Genomic DNA, 15,854 nt, shown 5'->3' with positions numbered 1-15,854 from the left:
AGAACTAAGAAGTGGGAGGGAAACCAGAAGACTGTGGTTCCCAAGGAGCGAAGAGGAGACTCAGAGGAGGAGGGATGCTCCTGGAAACGTTGACACAGTAAGTCACACGCCCTTGGGATAAAAAGATTCCAAATGCATACTCCTCTGGGGTCTGTGTCATTCTAACAGGGACCTTCTCTGGATAGTTCATCTTCAGCATGACTTGCTCAAAGGGAGGGGGGTATGGAATCTCCCAATGATTGTTTAAAATAATGCTTTATTGACTTTAGTTTTTAAAGATGCCAATGAGACAGTACAGCTGCTGAAATGCCCTGGATTTTAGAAATGACTGCCTAATTTTGTTGTGATCAATATAAATGTGATAACCTCAGAATGGAAGTCAGGAAATGTGTTGCTCTGGGGAAGAGAGTATGCTCTTATTTCAATAAGACAAGAAAAACTATGGATTCTACAAAATTAATAAAAATCAGTTTTGACCGGGAGATACCCCCTAAAGATCTTGACTGCAGACAAGAAGAAAGTGATGAAGAAGAGGAAGAAGAAGAAGAAGAAGAAGAAGAAGAAGAAGAAGAAGAAGAAGAAGAAGAAGAAGAAGAAGAAGAAGAAGAAGAAAAGAAGAAGAAGAAGACAGAAGCCCTTTGGAATTCTGAGCATGTATCAATTGTATGATGTATCAATACATGTATATAGTTAAACATTTAAAACTCTATCAAAACAAACATATAATCTACTGTATACCATTTCTCTAAGGTAGAATCATTAGGCAGAAGAAGAAGAAGAAGAAGAAGAAGAAGAAGAAGAAGAAGAAGAAGAAGAACAACAACAACAACAACAACAACAACAGCAGCAGCAACAACAACAACAAGGTAAAATATATGCTGATTCCCCCTATATGGGAACAGCTCTGTCTCCAGCCAGAGACAGAACAAATAACTATACATAGCAAATAAATCTTGTTGGCTACAGAATCCTCAAGACTTATCATGCCATTCTTTCGAATGGCATAGATAAAAATTCATGTTACAAGCCGGGCATGGTGGCGCAATCCTTTAATCCCCGCACTCAGGAGGCAGAGGCAGAGGCAGGTGGATTTCTGAGTTCGAGGCCAGCCTGGTCTACAGAGTGAGTTCCAGGGCAGCCAAGGCTACACAGAGAAACCCTGTCTCAAACCCGCCCCCCCCCAATTATATTACAGTTTAGTTGCACAATCCAAGTTAATTTATAAAGAAAAACAGATGTGTTGCCTGCTGGAACAGAGAATAGGAAAACATCTTTAACTGAATTGTGCACACTGAATATTCCATACACATATTATGTTTCAATACTTTTTTAAAAGATTTATTTATTTTATGTTTGTGAGTACACTGTAGCTGTACAGATGGTTGCGAGCCTTCATGGGTGTTGCTTTTTAGAAACCTCTGCTCACTCTGGTAGGCCTCACTCACTCAGTCCCTGCTTGCTCTGGCCCAAAGATTTATTTATTATTATATATAAGTGCACTGTAGCTGACCAGAAGAGAGCGTCAGATCTCATTATGGGTGGTTGTGAGCCACCATGTGGTTGCTGGGTTTGAACTCAGGACCTTCGGAAGAGCAGTCAGTGCTCTTACCCGCTGAGCCATCTCACCAGCCCTCAATGCTTTTTTTAAGGTATCGAACCTATGCAATTCATCTTTGAAAGTTGTTATTGCAAACTGTTTAGGATAATTAAGGAATTCAAGTTAATAGTTAATCAATCAAACCTAAGGCCATGTTACATACTATTCTAGTTTATTACACAAATATTTTTCCAAGGTTGAACAGTTGAATAAATAAATAGAATAAATAGGTTGAATAAATAGCCAGAAACAAACAACACTTGCCTGTTCAGATATACTATAGATAGATGGTCTTCATAAACCTCAAAGATCCAGAGAATATGGCATTTAAAGATGTTTTAAAGCTTTTTTATTTTTTATTTTTTTTATATATATTTTTTATAATAATCAGGCCTGCTCCTGGCAGGACCTCCATTCTACTTCAAAGGAGATAATGAGCATCGAAGAACCTCCATATAAATAGGGTTTGCTTCAAAAATGGCAAGCTAGCCACCGAGTAAGAAGCTGCCCTTACTTCAGCTGCTGCCAAGCTTTACCAAGACAGGGCTAAGCAGTCCTTCATATTTCCTGCTTCACAAAACAATGCGTGTAGGCTGAAGATGATGCTCGAATAACACAGAGAATGGGGTGGGCTGTCCAGGTACCCAGCTTTCTCTATCATTTCTATAGTTTTGGGAGCTGCTTGCCTGTACTTCCTATATACTAAGGTAATATTTATTTCTTCTCTGGTCTCTGATGGGGTTGAAAACTAGATGGTTATAGTCTAACTATAAGTTTAAATTGTTTTAGGACTTAAGAAAATGTTTTCTAAGTTTAAGAAGATGTTTTAGGCTGGTAATGCAAGTTATGATAGAAATTAATTTAGGTACAGAACTCTGAATTAACCAAGGTGGGGTTGATAGTAGAATACTTTCTCCAAGGTTTCCAAATGCATATAGACTGGACATTATGAATGTAATCTTAGCTGACCATTTTCATAATTTTTATTATTGTATATAATTTATTATTTTAAGAAAAAGAACCTTTTATTGGACTAAAAGGGGGAAATGCAGAGACAATCTCTTGTGTACTGTGTGGAAGCATCACCTGTCAATAAAAAGCTGACTGGCCAATGAGCTGAGGCAGGAAATAGAATGTGGGAGTTCCTGCAGGGAGAGAGGTTTCTGGGATATAGTCAGGCACAGGAAGAGACACACCACGAATGCTGATGGAGACAGTCGCCTGAAACTGAGAAGAAGTAACCAGCTATGTGACACTCTTATACTAGAATAAACAGGATAACTGAGTTATGAGCTAGTGGGAACACACCAAAGTTTATGCCCTAGATGTTTATTCAGGAATAATTCAATCTCAGAATTGCTATTTCCAGAACTTAGGCATGAATGGAAAAGCCCCCAGTTACAGTAAGGGTGCTCAGAATTGAACTGTGATTGAGTCTGTATCCTCTGCTTCTGCAGGAACAGCCAATGCTCTCAACCACTGAGCCATCTCTCCAGGCCTGTATTTACTACATTTTTCATCTATATTCTGCATTGATTTAGATTTATTGCACTTGCACAGTGAGACTGTTATATGTCAGAAAGCTCTTTCTAGCCTTCATTTCACAAGTCAATACTTGAACTTGGCCGTGATGCTGGTAACTAACACCAGCCTTGAGACAAGCAAACATTAGAGATGATGCTTTTGTTTCACCAGTTAACCTAAATCGTTTTACTGATTATAGCGACTGAGACAGAAGCAGCGGGCATTTTCTATAGAAGACCAGGTAGTCAGTGTTGCAGACTCTGTGGCTCTGTCACAACTGCTCAGCCACACCTAAGTGAGATGGCATGCAAACATCCAATGAACTTCACCTACAAAAACACGCACAGGTCAGAGTTGACTAGCCTGTCATGGTTTGTTGATCTCTCAGCTGAAGACCCAAGAAGATGCTTAAAATGCAGGTTTGATTCAAACACACATTGTGTCTCTAGTGTGAATGGTATTAAATAGAAGCTATTGTCCTCCTGTTATGTGTGTATATGTGTGTGTACCTGTGTATGTGCAAGGGGCCCTATGGAGACCAGAAGACAACCTGATAAGATCAGCTGTCCCTCCTCAGGTGCTTTCCACCTTTTGTTGTTGTTAGCAGGTCTCTCAGAAACCTGGAACTTGAAAATTAAGATAGGCTAGGGCTGGAGAGAGAGTTCAGTTGTGAAAGAAAACCAAAGCCAACCAACCAACCAAACAAACAAAAAACCCACCAGCTGTTCTTGCAGAACACCTAGCTCTTTCTGACCCTTACAAACTTACTTTTGAAAGCCCACAGCACAGTTGTTCACTAACACAACACAGATGCCAACAGCACTCCACACCAGCAGTGCATCCTGTATCAGCTGCAGCTGCAGGCTGGCTAAGGACAGAAGCATTGAGCCCAAATTCCTAACTACGGTCTCTGAGAACCAATTAGCTGTATGGGATTTACAATAAACAGGATTGTAGGTTTCATTACCATTGGCAAATTGTGTGCCAAGTGTCTTTTGTTATTAGTGAAATCCATATTGACTGCATGCTTGTACACGGATGCTGGCTGTTCAAAACATTTCCCTGAACACCACCCCTCAGGAGCATTTGGTCTTGATGCCGGATAGTAGATGCAAATGGACTTGAGAAAAGGGTACCCTTGCCAAATTTCAGAGCCAAGTGTATCTGAATCTCCTGCTAGGCCTGTATGGGGTGGGGGGGGGGTGAGGGAAGCCCAAGACATCTCCATTGTGTGGATGAGAAAACGGAGGCTGCACATGGGTTATGTCACTAGTTATTGATGGCACCAAACTGAACTAAAGTCTTTTCAGCTGGAGAAGCCATGCCTCGAGGCTGCCTCATTAGAAAAAGCATATCTGATGCAGAAGACCATCTGCATGGGGCTGGTCATGAAACGTCATTCGAAAATGGGAGAAACTGCAGAGTCACTGAGCAGGGTAAGGGCAAGTGGGCCTGCAGAAAAGGGGGACACATGCATAAGTTCTGGTTACAGATATAGCTGAGAGAAGACAATTGGACATGCAGGGGCAGAGAGGGGACTTCCTGTGTCCGGTCTGTGACAGCAAACACACAAGTGGCTATTTGTCCTGGTGAGCAAATTGAGTATGATCATCTATAAGCCAGATGAGTGACTTTGATGGAGATGGAGCACAGGCTCCAAACTGTCTCCAGAGATTAACATGAGGTACAGTGCCATAGCTGAGAAAGATGCAAGTCAGCTGTGAGGTCTCCGACTGTATTCACACTATAATCACAGAGCTGGAGAAATGAAGAAAAAAAGGGGAGGCCCCTGGCTCCTGTAGACGACGTTCAAGTGCAGTGCCAAGACCTTTAAGGTTTGAAGTGATGTTCTCAGAATTTAGCTCTGCCCTATTTCCTCTCCAGCTATTCATCCCTTTGATTCTGGTAGCTTCCTGCTGAAGTAAGTGGTCATTCGAGTCTCTGTAGCTTCACAATACCCCCAAGAAAGTAGAGCCCCAGCCTGCCCATTTCTGAATAGAAGTTCTCATTTGCCTGTCTTTAGTCATGTGTCCATCTTTGGTCCAATCAGGGAGGTCAGGCCGATGGACATAGACCCTGATAGGCCTGGCTGGTAGTGAATTGACAGCCTTGTTAGGCTCACAAGAAAAGAATAGGTATTGATCACCAGTAACAAGGTGTGGTTTTACCAAATGGATGCTGAAAAAAAACAAAACCTACAGTTCCTTACTTACTAGGATTTTCCATAGAATCCTTAGGTCTGGAGCAAATGGGACACCATGGCCTAAACAAAGTCCTTGTCATCTGACCTGCAGAACAAGGCGGATAAAGAGTTAACAGTCATGGACTGAGGACAGTATCGATGGAGCTGTACTTCGTGCACATGTTGCTGTTCCAGTTCTTAAAACTCCAGCTCTCCTATCTCACAGAGGAAGGTACAGAGATCATGGCAGCCAAGCAGTCAAGCAGCCGCACAGCTGGCATCTTCCAGAGATGGTAAAAAGAGGCCCAGCGCCAGGCATGATGGTGCATGCCTTTAATCCCAGAACTTTGGAGGCAGAGGTAGGTGGATCGATGAATCCCAGGCCTGCTTGGTCTACAAAGTGAGTCCCAGGACAACCAGGACTACACAGAGAAACCTGATAAAAAGTACACGCAAACGTGTGTGTGTGTGTGTGTGTGTGTGTGTGTGTGTGTGCATGCTGAGCATAGGCCTCTATCCTTCAGCAGTAAGGAAAAGATTGATTAATGGTCCCTTCTCCTGTGGGCTCTAGTGTTAAAGCATTTCAAACATTTAGTTGATCTTTCAATCATATATTCTTGGGCTCTTTCCAAAACTCAAAATGGAACAAGATGTTTTCTCTTTCATCACTGATATTTGTATGTGAGATGTACAATTTCGATGCCTCTAAACACACAGAAAAAGCACCAGACTTGGATAGAAGGTGGTATTATTTATGCTGTCCCAACAGTCACAGGGTCTCCAATAATATTCAGCAGCAATCAGCCCGAGTGTTGAATGTCCTCTGCTCACACATCTGTGCACTAAAAGGCAAAGATGTTACAGAATCAGCACACCAGGCAGAAAGCAAGAGAATGAAGTTAGTTACACTGTGTCCCTCGCTCCTGCCTCTGCCACCTGGCAGCTGATCGCTAACAAACAACTTGACCTCCATCAGCTTCTGTGCTGTGCCCAATCACACTTGTCTTAAAATGCACCAAACAGATAATCACTTCCCTGACACTATTTGTTCTGCCCACAACCCGTGTCCTTTCTGGCCACAAGGGACATATTCCTGACTCAAAGGCAGACAGCCCATGCACTAATAAGAAGCAATACTGTCCCTCAGAGAATTCCAGCTGAGAAGAGTGGAGACTGTTGACAGGCTGTGGTGGAGACTCGAGGTGGAAAGCCATGGGCAGATGGGGCTGGAGTGGCTATCCAGAGCCAACTGAAAAATCGAACAAGCAGAGGAAGCCAGCAAGACAAAGGAGGCACAATGAACAGACAAGAGTTAGCATGAGAACAGGAGCCAATGTCCTGAGTGACAGTGGGAGACAAGAGTGACCTTTATCCTTACAGTAAGACAGCACTAACCTCTACATTATCAGAGCTAGCCTGAAGAATTCCCCATTCCTGGCTTTAAAGCACCACAACACAGACCAAAGAGAGGAGAAAGAAGGCTATTAGGAGAGCTTTCGTTTCTGGCACCTAGTAGGTGCTCATTCTTCCCAAGGACTTGATTGCAAGAGGGAAAGCACCAGCAAACCATGTCCACTTGGGTTCTCTCTGCGCCTCCCTCCAATCCTCCAAACCATGATCAAACTTGCCCTATAAGATATACTGTACAATTAGTGTGCACCTCTTACCCTTGCCTAATTAGCTCTTTTATCAATTAAGAATATTTTTTCCCATTAAGCCCGGGGGTTGAGAGGGAGAATGGAGCCCCCTCTTTGATTTCTAAAACCTCAGAAAAGCCCAGTAAGATAATGTCAGTGATTTGGTTCATTTCAGGTGCACATCAGGCTACTCAACCTAGGTGAATTTAATGACTCAGGACAGGTCGAGCAATGAAAGTCCCTGTAAATCATTTCTAATTGTAAGCATAAAAATTAAAAATCAGTCTGAGGAGCAAGATAACACAATGCTAATGACAGAGAGCAGTAATCTGAAGATAAAGGTTCCCTGCTGTAATCAGGCCCATTTGGATGACAGAGCACTGTGCCTCTGGGGGACTGTTCCTGGAACAAAAGGCTGGGAGCCTACTTCGGTCTTTAATGACTTGCTATGATAAAAGAAATGAACTGAATTTTCACACTGTGATTATAAAATTTAAAAGGAGATTTTCCCCCCTTCGTATGCTTTATTCTCATTGAGATAAACCAAGCGCCGGTCTGTTCTTGTAAGGGTGACTTTACAGACCCATCATGTTCAGCCATGTCGCATTCGAAGTCCAGCTCATAAATTATGTCCAGATGGAGGAATCAACAATTCTGCAGTGGAGGCACGCACCACGTGGAGGCTTGAAGACATTTGAAAAAGCCGAATCTTGTTTCTAATGGTTATATGATATTGTGGTCCCTTGTAGTTAGTGTCGACAGCTCTGTAAGCGAGTATCTGACTGAAACAATTCAAGGGCAGAGAGAAGGACCTGGGTTTGTGATACTGAGAGCTGTTAGTTTATCTGAGTGGAGGCTGTTGGTGGCAGAGCACCTCTGTCTGTGGTGTTAGAGGCACACGCCTCCATGCCCTCTGCTTTTCACCAGGCAGAGGGAACCAAGGCTAGGCTACATACAACCTTTAAAGATCTTCCCATCCAGGCCCTGCCTCCTCACTGTCCACAGCCTTCAAAACAGTGCCACAAGCTGGGGACAGAGCACTGGGGGGGTGGGGGGGGTGTCACGTGAACCTGTGAGAGGGGCATTGCGGAGTTCTACTTCAGTCAGAATCAAGATAACATTATAACTCTTACCTCGTGATGACTGAGAACTACAAATCGCACCCCTCTTCCCTTGCCTCTTGAGTTGGGTGGACCACAAAATCACCTTCCCATCTCTACAAGTTGCTTCTTATAGCTTATCTGAGCATTCAACACTTCGTCCTCCTTTCCCAGAATATCCCCATCTGGAAGTGACATCACCCTCCTTCTGTTTTCCTGTGGACCCTGTGTTGAGCCCAATGCAGGCTTTGCCACTCTGGGATGCAACATAGAAGAACTGAGTTCTTTCTTACAGATCTGTGAGTACTCTGACTCAAAACAGTGACACCATGTGAGACCCAAGACCAACTAATGCCAAACACCTGGCCCCTAGGAGAAGTGCCCAAAGGGTAATGGAGATCTATCATGTTGGTAGATTACCCTGGGGGAAAGCAGTGGCCAGACCAACAACATGTTAACACTGGTGAATACAGAGATGGGGCAGGCTGCTTTTGTAGACAGATAAGCTTATTTAAATACACACTCCCAACACACACACACACACACACACACACACACACACACATACTTCTTGCTCTTGATACTAAGAGAACACCTTGGGATAGTTTGTATTGAACTTTTAAACATTTCTGAGAACACTTGATTAAATTACAATGTTTCCTGGGGTTGGAGAGATGGCTTGCTGGTTAAGCCTGTATCTTGCTGTCTCTGCAGAGGACCTGAGCTGGGTTCCCAGCACCCATGTCAGGTGGATCACAACTACTTATAGCTCCAGCTTCCTGGAGTCTGACCTTCTCTTTTGGCATCTGTGGGTTTTGCACTCACATGCACAAACCCACACCCATCATCCCCTTAACCTACCCCCCCCCAATTAAGAATAAAAATGTCCACCAGAGAACTCCTAAACCTGATAAACAGCTTCAGTGCAGTAGCTGGATATAAAATTAACTCAAACAAATCAGTGGCCTTCCTCTACACGAAGGANAAAAAAAAAAAAAAGATTAAAAATGAAATCTTTAAAAGTCATAGACTTTTTCTGAGCGTCTGGGGTGACATTGCTCCACACAGTTTTCTTCCCACACCTGTCGAATGCAGCCACATTGTGAAGCAGATGAGGAAAGGAGAAAAGCAACTTCAATCAACTTAGAGATAAAAATGCCAGAGATGTGCTGGACTCATGAGTCTCGGAAGGAGCTTACTAAGCGCAAGGCAGGGAGAATCGTTGGGTGTGGACCACATTCTTCTCCACTGGGGTCCTTGTATCCACCCAGCTCATCCTCTCTTTGGGGGAGGTTTGATCACGGGCTGACTACCTGCTGGTCTCTCTTGAACCTCAGAACTGGTAGGTTAGGGGCGGGGCCAGGGCACAAACATTTTTAACCAACTTCCTGGCTGCTGTTACTGACTTGGACTCCAACTCTGAGATCCACTGCTCTGTATCAGCTGGTACACAGACAGAAAGCCACCATGTTTTCTGCTCTTAAGTCAATCACCGTCAGAGATTCTCTCTGCTTCATACCCATATTCATGATGGACAGAATTCACTGGTTTAAGTGCAGTAAGGAGATGCAGTCCTTTGCACATGCGCAGTCATTCCCAGAGATGAGGACCCGGCACAGTCAACTGCCAGGAGGTTTAGCAGCCTATCTTTATTCCTTGGCTGGTAGAGACCCAGATATCTCTGTCACAGCTCTGGACTAAGGAGATGCACTCTCAGCTGGGACCAAGTTACTTGGTTGCTCCCATCTCTGCACACAAGAGCTCTTGTAAAGGAATTCTGATCCAAAGGCCAAAATTAAATAAACGTGTGCAGTAGACAGCTGACCAGCTTGCTCCGTGGCGGTGGTACTCACCCATGGTAATTTGGGGCCCGTGGGAATGACTCTTGGTAATTTCTGGAGAGAGATTTTTACAACTTGGGTGTGAAGAGAAGATTTAGAGCTGGGGAGATGGCTCATCTTAGCACACAAGTGTGAGAACCTGAGTTTAGATCCCTAGAAACCGTACGAAGTTGAACTCAGTAGCTAACACCTGCAGTCTTAGCACCCCTATATCTAGTCTCTGGCCAAAAAAAAAAAAAAAAAAAATCCTTAAAAACGGCAATCGTCTCCAGGGCAGGAGCAACCCCGCTCTGTACAGTCACAAGCTATCCCTCTGATGACTTGGGGTCCTACATACTTGCCTTGTGAACTCAGGCATACCGCAACCCCTCTAAGCCTCAGTTTTCACGTCCATAAAAATGGGATAACTAGTAGTGTTAGGGAGAACTTAATGAATCAATAGCCATCAAGAACTTAGCCCAAACAATAATCATGCTACCTATGGCTGTTATAGAGCATTATTGTTTTGTGTTTTGGGTTTTTTTTCTTAAATTCTTTTAAAAAAAAGATTTGTTTATTTATGTATGTGAGTGTTTTGCCTCAGGTATACATGTGTACCACGTGTGTGCCTGGTGTCTGAAGAAGTCAGAAGAAGACATTGGTTGTGAGCTATCATGTGAGTGCTTGAGATTGAATCCTGGTCCTCTGCAAGAGCATCGAGTGCTCCTAGACACTGAGCAATCTCTCCACACACCTGGCTTCAGCATTATTATTGTTACAACGAAGGTGGTTTTGAACGGAATTGGGCTGGGGAGCAGGACAAATTTAGTATGATCAGAGAATGGGAAGGTGGGCAGCCATGAGAGCTGTGTTTAGCATCACTCAGCCATCTTTCTCCATCTCGTCACGCTGTGTCCTTATGCTGGCACTTTTCACACTGAATTACAGGAAGTGAATATTAATCTGAGCTGATGCTAATCACCAGTGACAGAAAATTCCCACTCTGATCAAACTTTCATAACATATTAGGAGTCAAAGGCCCTCTGCTGCCTCGTGCAGGCCGATCTCCACGTTACCATTAGTGGATGGCAGGATCTGTTCATCTGCATGAGGCTCCTTAGCACAGCCCAGAGACAACATGCACACTAGGACTGCGCTGGAGATGTTAGCTGTCCAAACGACCCTTTGCTCCATCAAGTGTTCAGTCATAACCAGTGTCCTGCGTCCTTCGTGTACCCGAGAGCTGGAAAAAAACTCTGCCCACAAACATGTCGCAAGTGCGTGGAAACATTAAATCTTGGAATCTCGTAGCTGAAACACCGTAAGTCTCTTCCAATACAACTTGTATCTTTTTGAGTTATCTCAGCTTGTGGAAGGGACTAGAGATGTTCCTCCACTTACAATAGAGTTATGTCCCAGTTACCTGTCTATAAACTGAAAACACTATCAGGCTGACAATGCAATGGATATGCCTAGCCTACCAAACATCCTGGCTTAAGAGTGCCGAGCAGTCACCAAGGAGACAGCCTGGCATGCTGATCTCTGGCACCCTGAAAGAGCACTGGGCTACCCATCACTAGCCCAGGGAAAGATCAAGATTCAGTGTTCAGTGAAGAATGATTCATACTGACCATGTCTTACATTTGCCACATCATAACATCCTAGAATTGTGTATCAAACCATCAAAAAATGGGGACTGACTCATGTGAATTTAACTTGAAGATATGAAATCTTCCCCAGGACCTGACTGTTAGCTATAACAGTGTAGAAATAATATCAGCTCTGTCACTTCTAACCCAGTTGTTGTTGATAGCCCTTTAGGAGAGTTCTGTGCCAATATTCATATGGGCATTGTAGTGTTTTATTTTGATATAATGTGTTTGACATTTAATGGATTTGTTCCACTTCTTGAGATATTGAGTTACTTGTGCTTTATTTATGCTTTCTAAATGACTAATTTCTTGACTTATTTCTTCTTTTTTTAAAAAGTATTTTATTTCCTGTGTATGTGTGTGTGCCTGCATGAGTTTGTGCACCATAAGCATGCACCTGCCTGAAGAGTCCAGAAGAGGGCGTCAGATTCCTTGGAACTGGAGTTAGAGGTGGTTGTGAATCACTGGGGATGAGTTTATACTGTTGGTTTGGAAGCTAGAAAGTATATCTCCAGTCTTCTGATCCATATTATTTTAACCTACTTAATTGTGCACAGTATGTAAAAGACAGACACTCAAATCACTGAGTATTGCTAGCTTCCTCTCAAATATAACATAAATCTTGGAACTATATAGCTCCAAAGTCCAAGATACTTACTACTTAGTCCTGAGGTGGAAACTTAAGGGTTCATTGGAAGTCGGTTGGATGGTGTTTTGCTGGGGCAAACACGTGAAGGATCATTTCATTAAAGTAGATACAGGCGTGAAAGACTAAGGCAGACTCAGGGAGGAACTTTTCACAGACACAGAAGAGAGGATTAAAGCAAGCACATGAAAGGACATGTGATGAAGGACTCTGCTAATGACACTCATGTATTGGTCTGCCTTACATTGCCGTCGTTGAGCTACATTTGTTGGGACTCAGTAGAGAGAAACCACCAAAAAGCTGATGGTGCACTGCAGCTTCTTGCTGCTTCCCTGGACTTGTGCCGATTGGATGCACATGCTGAGGCAAGGCACAGGGAGGACACGTGATGTCTGGAGGGCATAAATAGGACCCCACAGAGTGACAGACACAGAGCTTGGCTTGCAGTTACAGCTAGCTGTGCAACGCTTGTAGGTCTTGAGTCTTTGCTAACTTTCACTTCCCCAAGAGAAACACAGCAGAGAACTTCTACTGGTGTTCATTCTGGTCCCTCCTGCTGACTCGAGCAGAGCTGAGGCCTGGCTGTCTCTGCTATGTCATATCACTGCTGTTGCTACCCTGACTGAAACTGGACTGCTGGTGTATCTGTGTTTACAAGTGGATCGAGCTGCCGCTGCTTGCTAATCTGTGAACTGAACTGCTGATTTCTAGACAACACAGATGGGAGTTGCCCCAAAGGACCTTTCTAAACAGGTCCACTCCCCACTACCCCCATATCCTTTCTTTTCCACTACCTCTCATGGGTAGTGGGCTAAAGGGAAGTTAAAGTGTTGAAGCAGAGGTCTGGTAAGTCACAGGCGTTCCCCATGGTAAGGAGAAAGCACAGAATCTGGGTAAGCAGTAATTCTGCTGTATCAAGCTGCCCAGGCTTGTTGGTATACATTCCCATTTCTCTGCTATTGTTAATTTAAAAGATTTTTTTATTATTATTCTTATGTCCATTGAAACAGTTCTCATTTACTACTTGAGGTCTTTTAACTCCGGCAAGATGGTTGAAATAATGGCTGCATTTATGCATTTATAAATCGAGCATACATTTAAGAAACAACAACCCATTGAATACACAATTCCATTTAAAATATTTTAAATGACCAGGTTACTGAAAAAAAAAAGAACCATGCAATTTCTTCTGTGTATTGCCTGTGAAATGTTACAAGTGCCAAATGTAATTACCTTAATGCTATTTTTGATATCATATCAGCAAATCATGCCGAGTCCCCACTGTGACACTTCTCTCAGGGTAAGCATTAGGCCTGTGTGAGTGTAGGTCTCTGAGGAAAATGCCACTTCTGTGTGCAGTCATTAGCCACCCCAGCATGCCGGAAAGGCCTGCTTCCAGCCACTTGTGGAATGCTGGGCCTGTAAGCATCGGCGACATTTACCTCCTGTTTTTCTTTTCCCAATTAATCCTCAGAGAATCCTCTTTCTATGTGCAGAGAATCATTTTATGCAATAAGAGCCTTTTCCCACTCTAGTTTCCTTCTTAATCACCGGAAAACCCCCTTCTCCTATTAAAACACACTCCATGCAAACTGGAAAAAAAGCCAATAATGATACATCGTGTGGAAGACTAATAGCCTAATGCCAAGGAGGAGGCGCACGTGGCCATGAGCTGGACGGAGGATTAGCTCTCTTCATGTTGAGCAAACAAAAATAACAACTCCTGGCAACCTCTGGAGGCCAGTGCTTTGCTTCCCAGAGTTCACAGGCTTATTAAAAGATTTCTTAAATGCTGCAAAGAACACCCTCCACATCTTTAAGCTTTGTAAAATACCCGCTTTTTTTTGGGGGGGGGGGATTATAAAAACACCATGTTCTGAAGTCCCATCCAGCTTACAGGTTGGAGAGAGCCCTACCCGGGGGTTAGCGCGGAGTGGGGAGTGGTGGTGGTGGGAAGGCACCCTCTGGGCACTAAAATACCATTTAGCATGTAGATTCTTAAATGGTCTCACTACAGAGCAAAGGGTTGCATCTTTATCCCCCATTGAGCTCTGTTAAAAATGAACTCGAAGGGCTGGAGAGATGACTCAGTGGGTAAGGGGGCTTGTTGTGCAAGGGCGAGGAAGGACCTGAGTTCAAGTCCCCAGTACCGAAGAGGAGCCCACTGTACCTCTGACCTCAGCACAGGCAGAAACGGATGAACTCCAGGTCAGCTAGCTTCACTGAAAGGGTAAACATCAGGCTCAGTGAGAGACCCTCTCCCGAGTAAATAAAGCCTAGATTGACAGAGGAGGACACGTGAGGGTTTCTTCTGGTCTATGGATGAGCTTATGCACGTGAACATGTACAGACATGCACACACAATACATATATATTCATAACACACACAGAAAATTAACTGGAAAGGCTTTTGAAATTTCAATGCGATTCTAAGCTATCGATTTCTTTAGATGGGATTGTGTGAGAATTGCAGTTTTGAGGCTGGGAGTAGTTGTGAAGCATTCTTGCTAGTCCCCGCAAGCCTGACAGCCTTCTCCAGCTTAATGGGAAAGATAAGGACAATAAGGTCAATGGCTGACCCCTGGGCAACTCTGAGTCTTCAGCATCTATTTTGGGTAGAAAACCATCCCTCAGGTTGCCATTCCATTTAGAAAATGTAATTAATAAACCATCACCTCTCGGCTCTGCACACAGCCTTCGCGAGCGCACAGGGAAGAGAAAGCAACTGAGACCTGTTTATTACGCATCTGTCCCTGTCTGGGTCTCTCACACTCTCTGAAGTCAAGGTGCTTAGATTTATATGAGGAAACTTGACTCTCTCCTCTGGTGACAAACTGTCTCTGCTCTTTCCAATCATCCGGTTCCCCAAACCCAGACTTGTCACGCATCAGCTTTTATAACTTGAAGCTTGGGTCTTGTTAAATATCTCCCAAAGGCTCGTGTGTTGGGGCTTAGTCGAGTGAAGTTAGACCATTGGAGAATGTCCTGGGCGAGGAGGATTCTTGGACCTCTTGCCCTCTCTTTGCCTTCCAGGGCAGTGAGGTAAGTGGCTGCCTCTACCTTGTGCTGCCATACATAAATTCCTCACCAAAGGCCCCAACGGCAAGGCCAAGTAAGTGTGCGGGAAAGCCTGGAAGCCTGAGCCCCTCTTCTTTCAGCTTGGCTTCTCTCTGTGCTTAGCACAGTAAAGGAGACAGTGAAGAACGAAGCACTCCAAGGAATTCCCCCCAGGGCCTGACTGAAGGTGCTTCCCTGGGATGACAACCTCCAGAAAGACCAGTGGAAGGAGACCTGTGGGAAGTGTATTCCAGGGCCAGGGATAGGGATGGGCAGAGCATTGCAGAAATTGTAGCTATGGCAGATGCTTGTGCAGCCTCTCTGTGCCTATGTGAACCAGGGCATGTGATTTTCTCTCTCTCTCTCTCTCTCTCTCTCTCTCTCTCTCTCTCTCTCTCTCTCTCTCTCTCTCCTAGCTATGAGAGTTTAAAGTGTTTATCATCTGGAACAGAAGCACTGGTGTCCTGCCTCAGGAACATCTGCAAGAATTTACTGTGTAGATATGAGTACATGTTCATGTATGTATTGTGTAGATATGAGTGCATGTTCATGTATGTATTGTGTAGATATGAGTGCATGTTCATGTATGTATTGGCGGTGTCGGTGGTATGTGTGTGTGTATATACATGTGAGAGAGAG

The 15,854-nt window shown here is 44.0% G+C and overlaps 1 protein-coding gene across 1 annotated transcript in view; it reads right to left on the bottom strand.

Annotated features, from left to right (window-relative positions):
• LOC110319429 overlaps window positions 1-15,854 on the bottom strand; it is a 153,928-nt gene that overhangs the window by 11,727 nt on the left and 126,347 nt on the right. The window lies entirely within an intron of this gene.

This window comes from Mus pahari, chromosome 3 (genome assembly GCF_900095145.1).
Source record: "Mus pahari chromosome 3, PAHARI_EIJ_v1.1, whole genome shotgun sequence".
NCBI classification, from domain to species: domain Eukaryota; kingdom Metazoa; phylum Chordata; class Mammalia; order Rodentia; family Muridae; genus Mus; species Mus pahari.
This window is presented reverse-complemented; position numbering and strand designations above follow the sequence as displayed.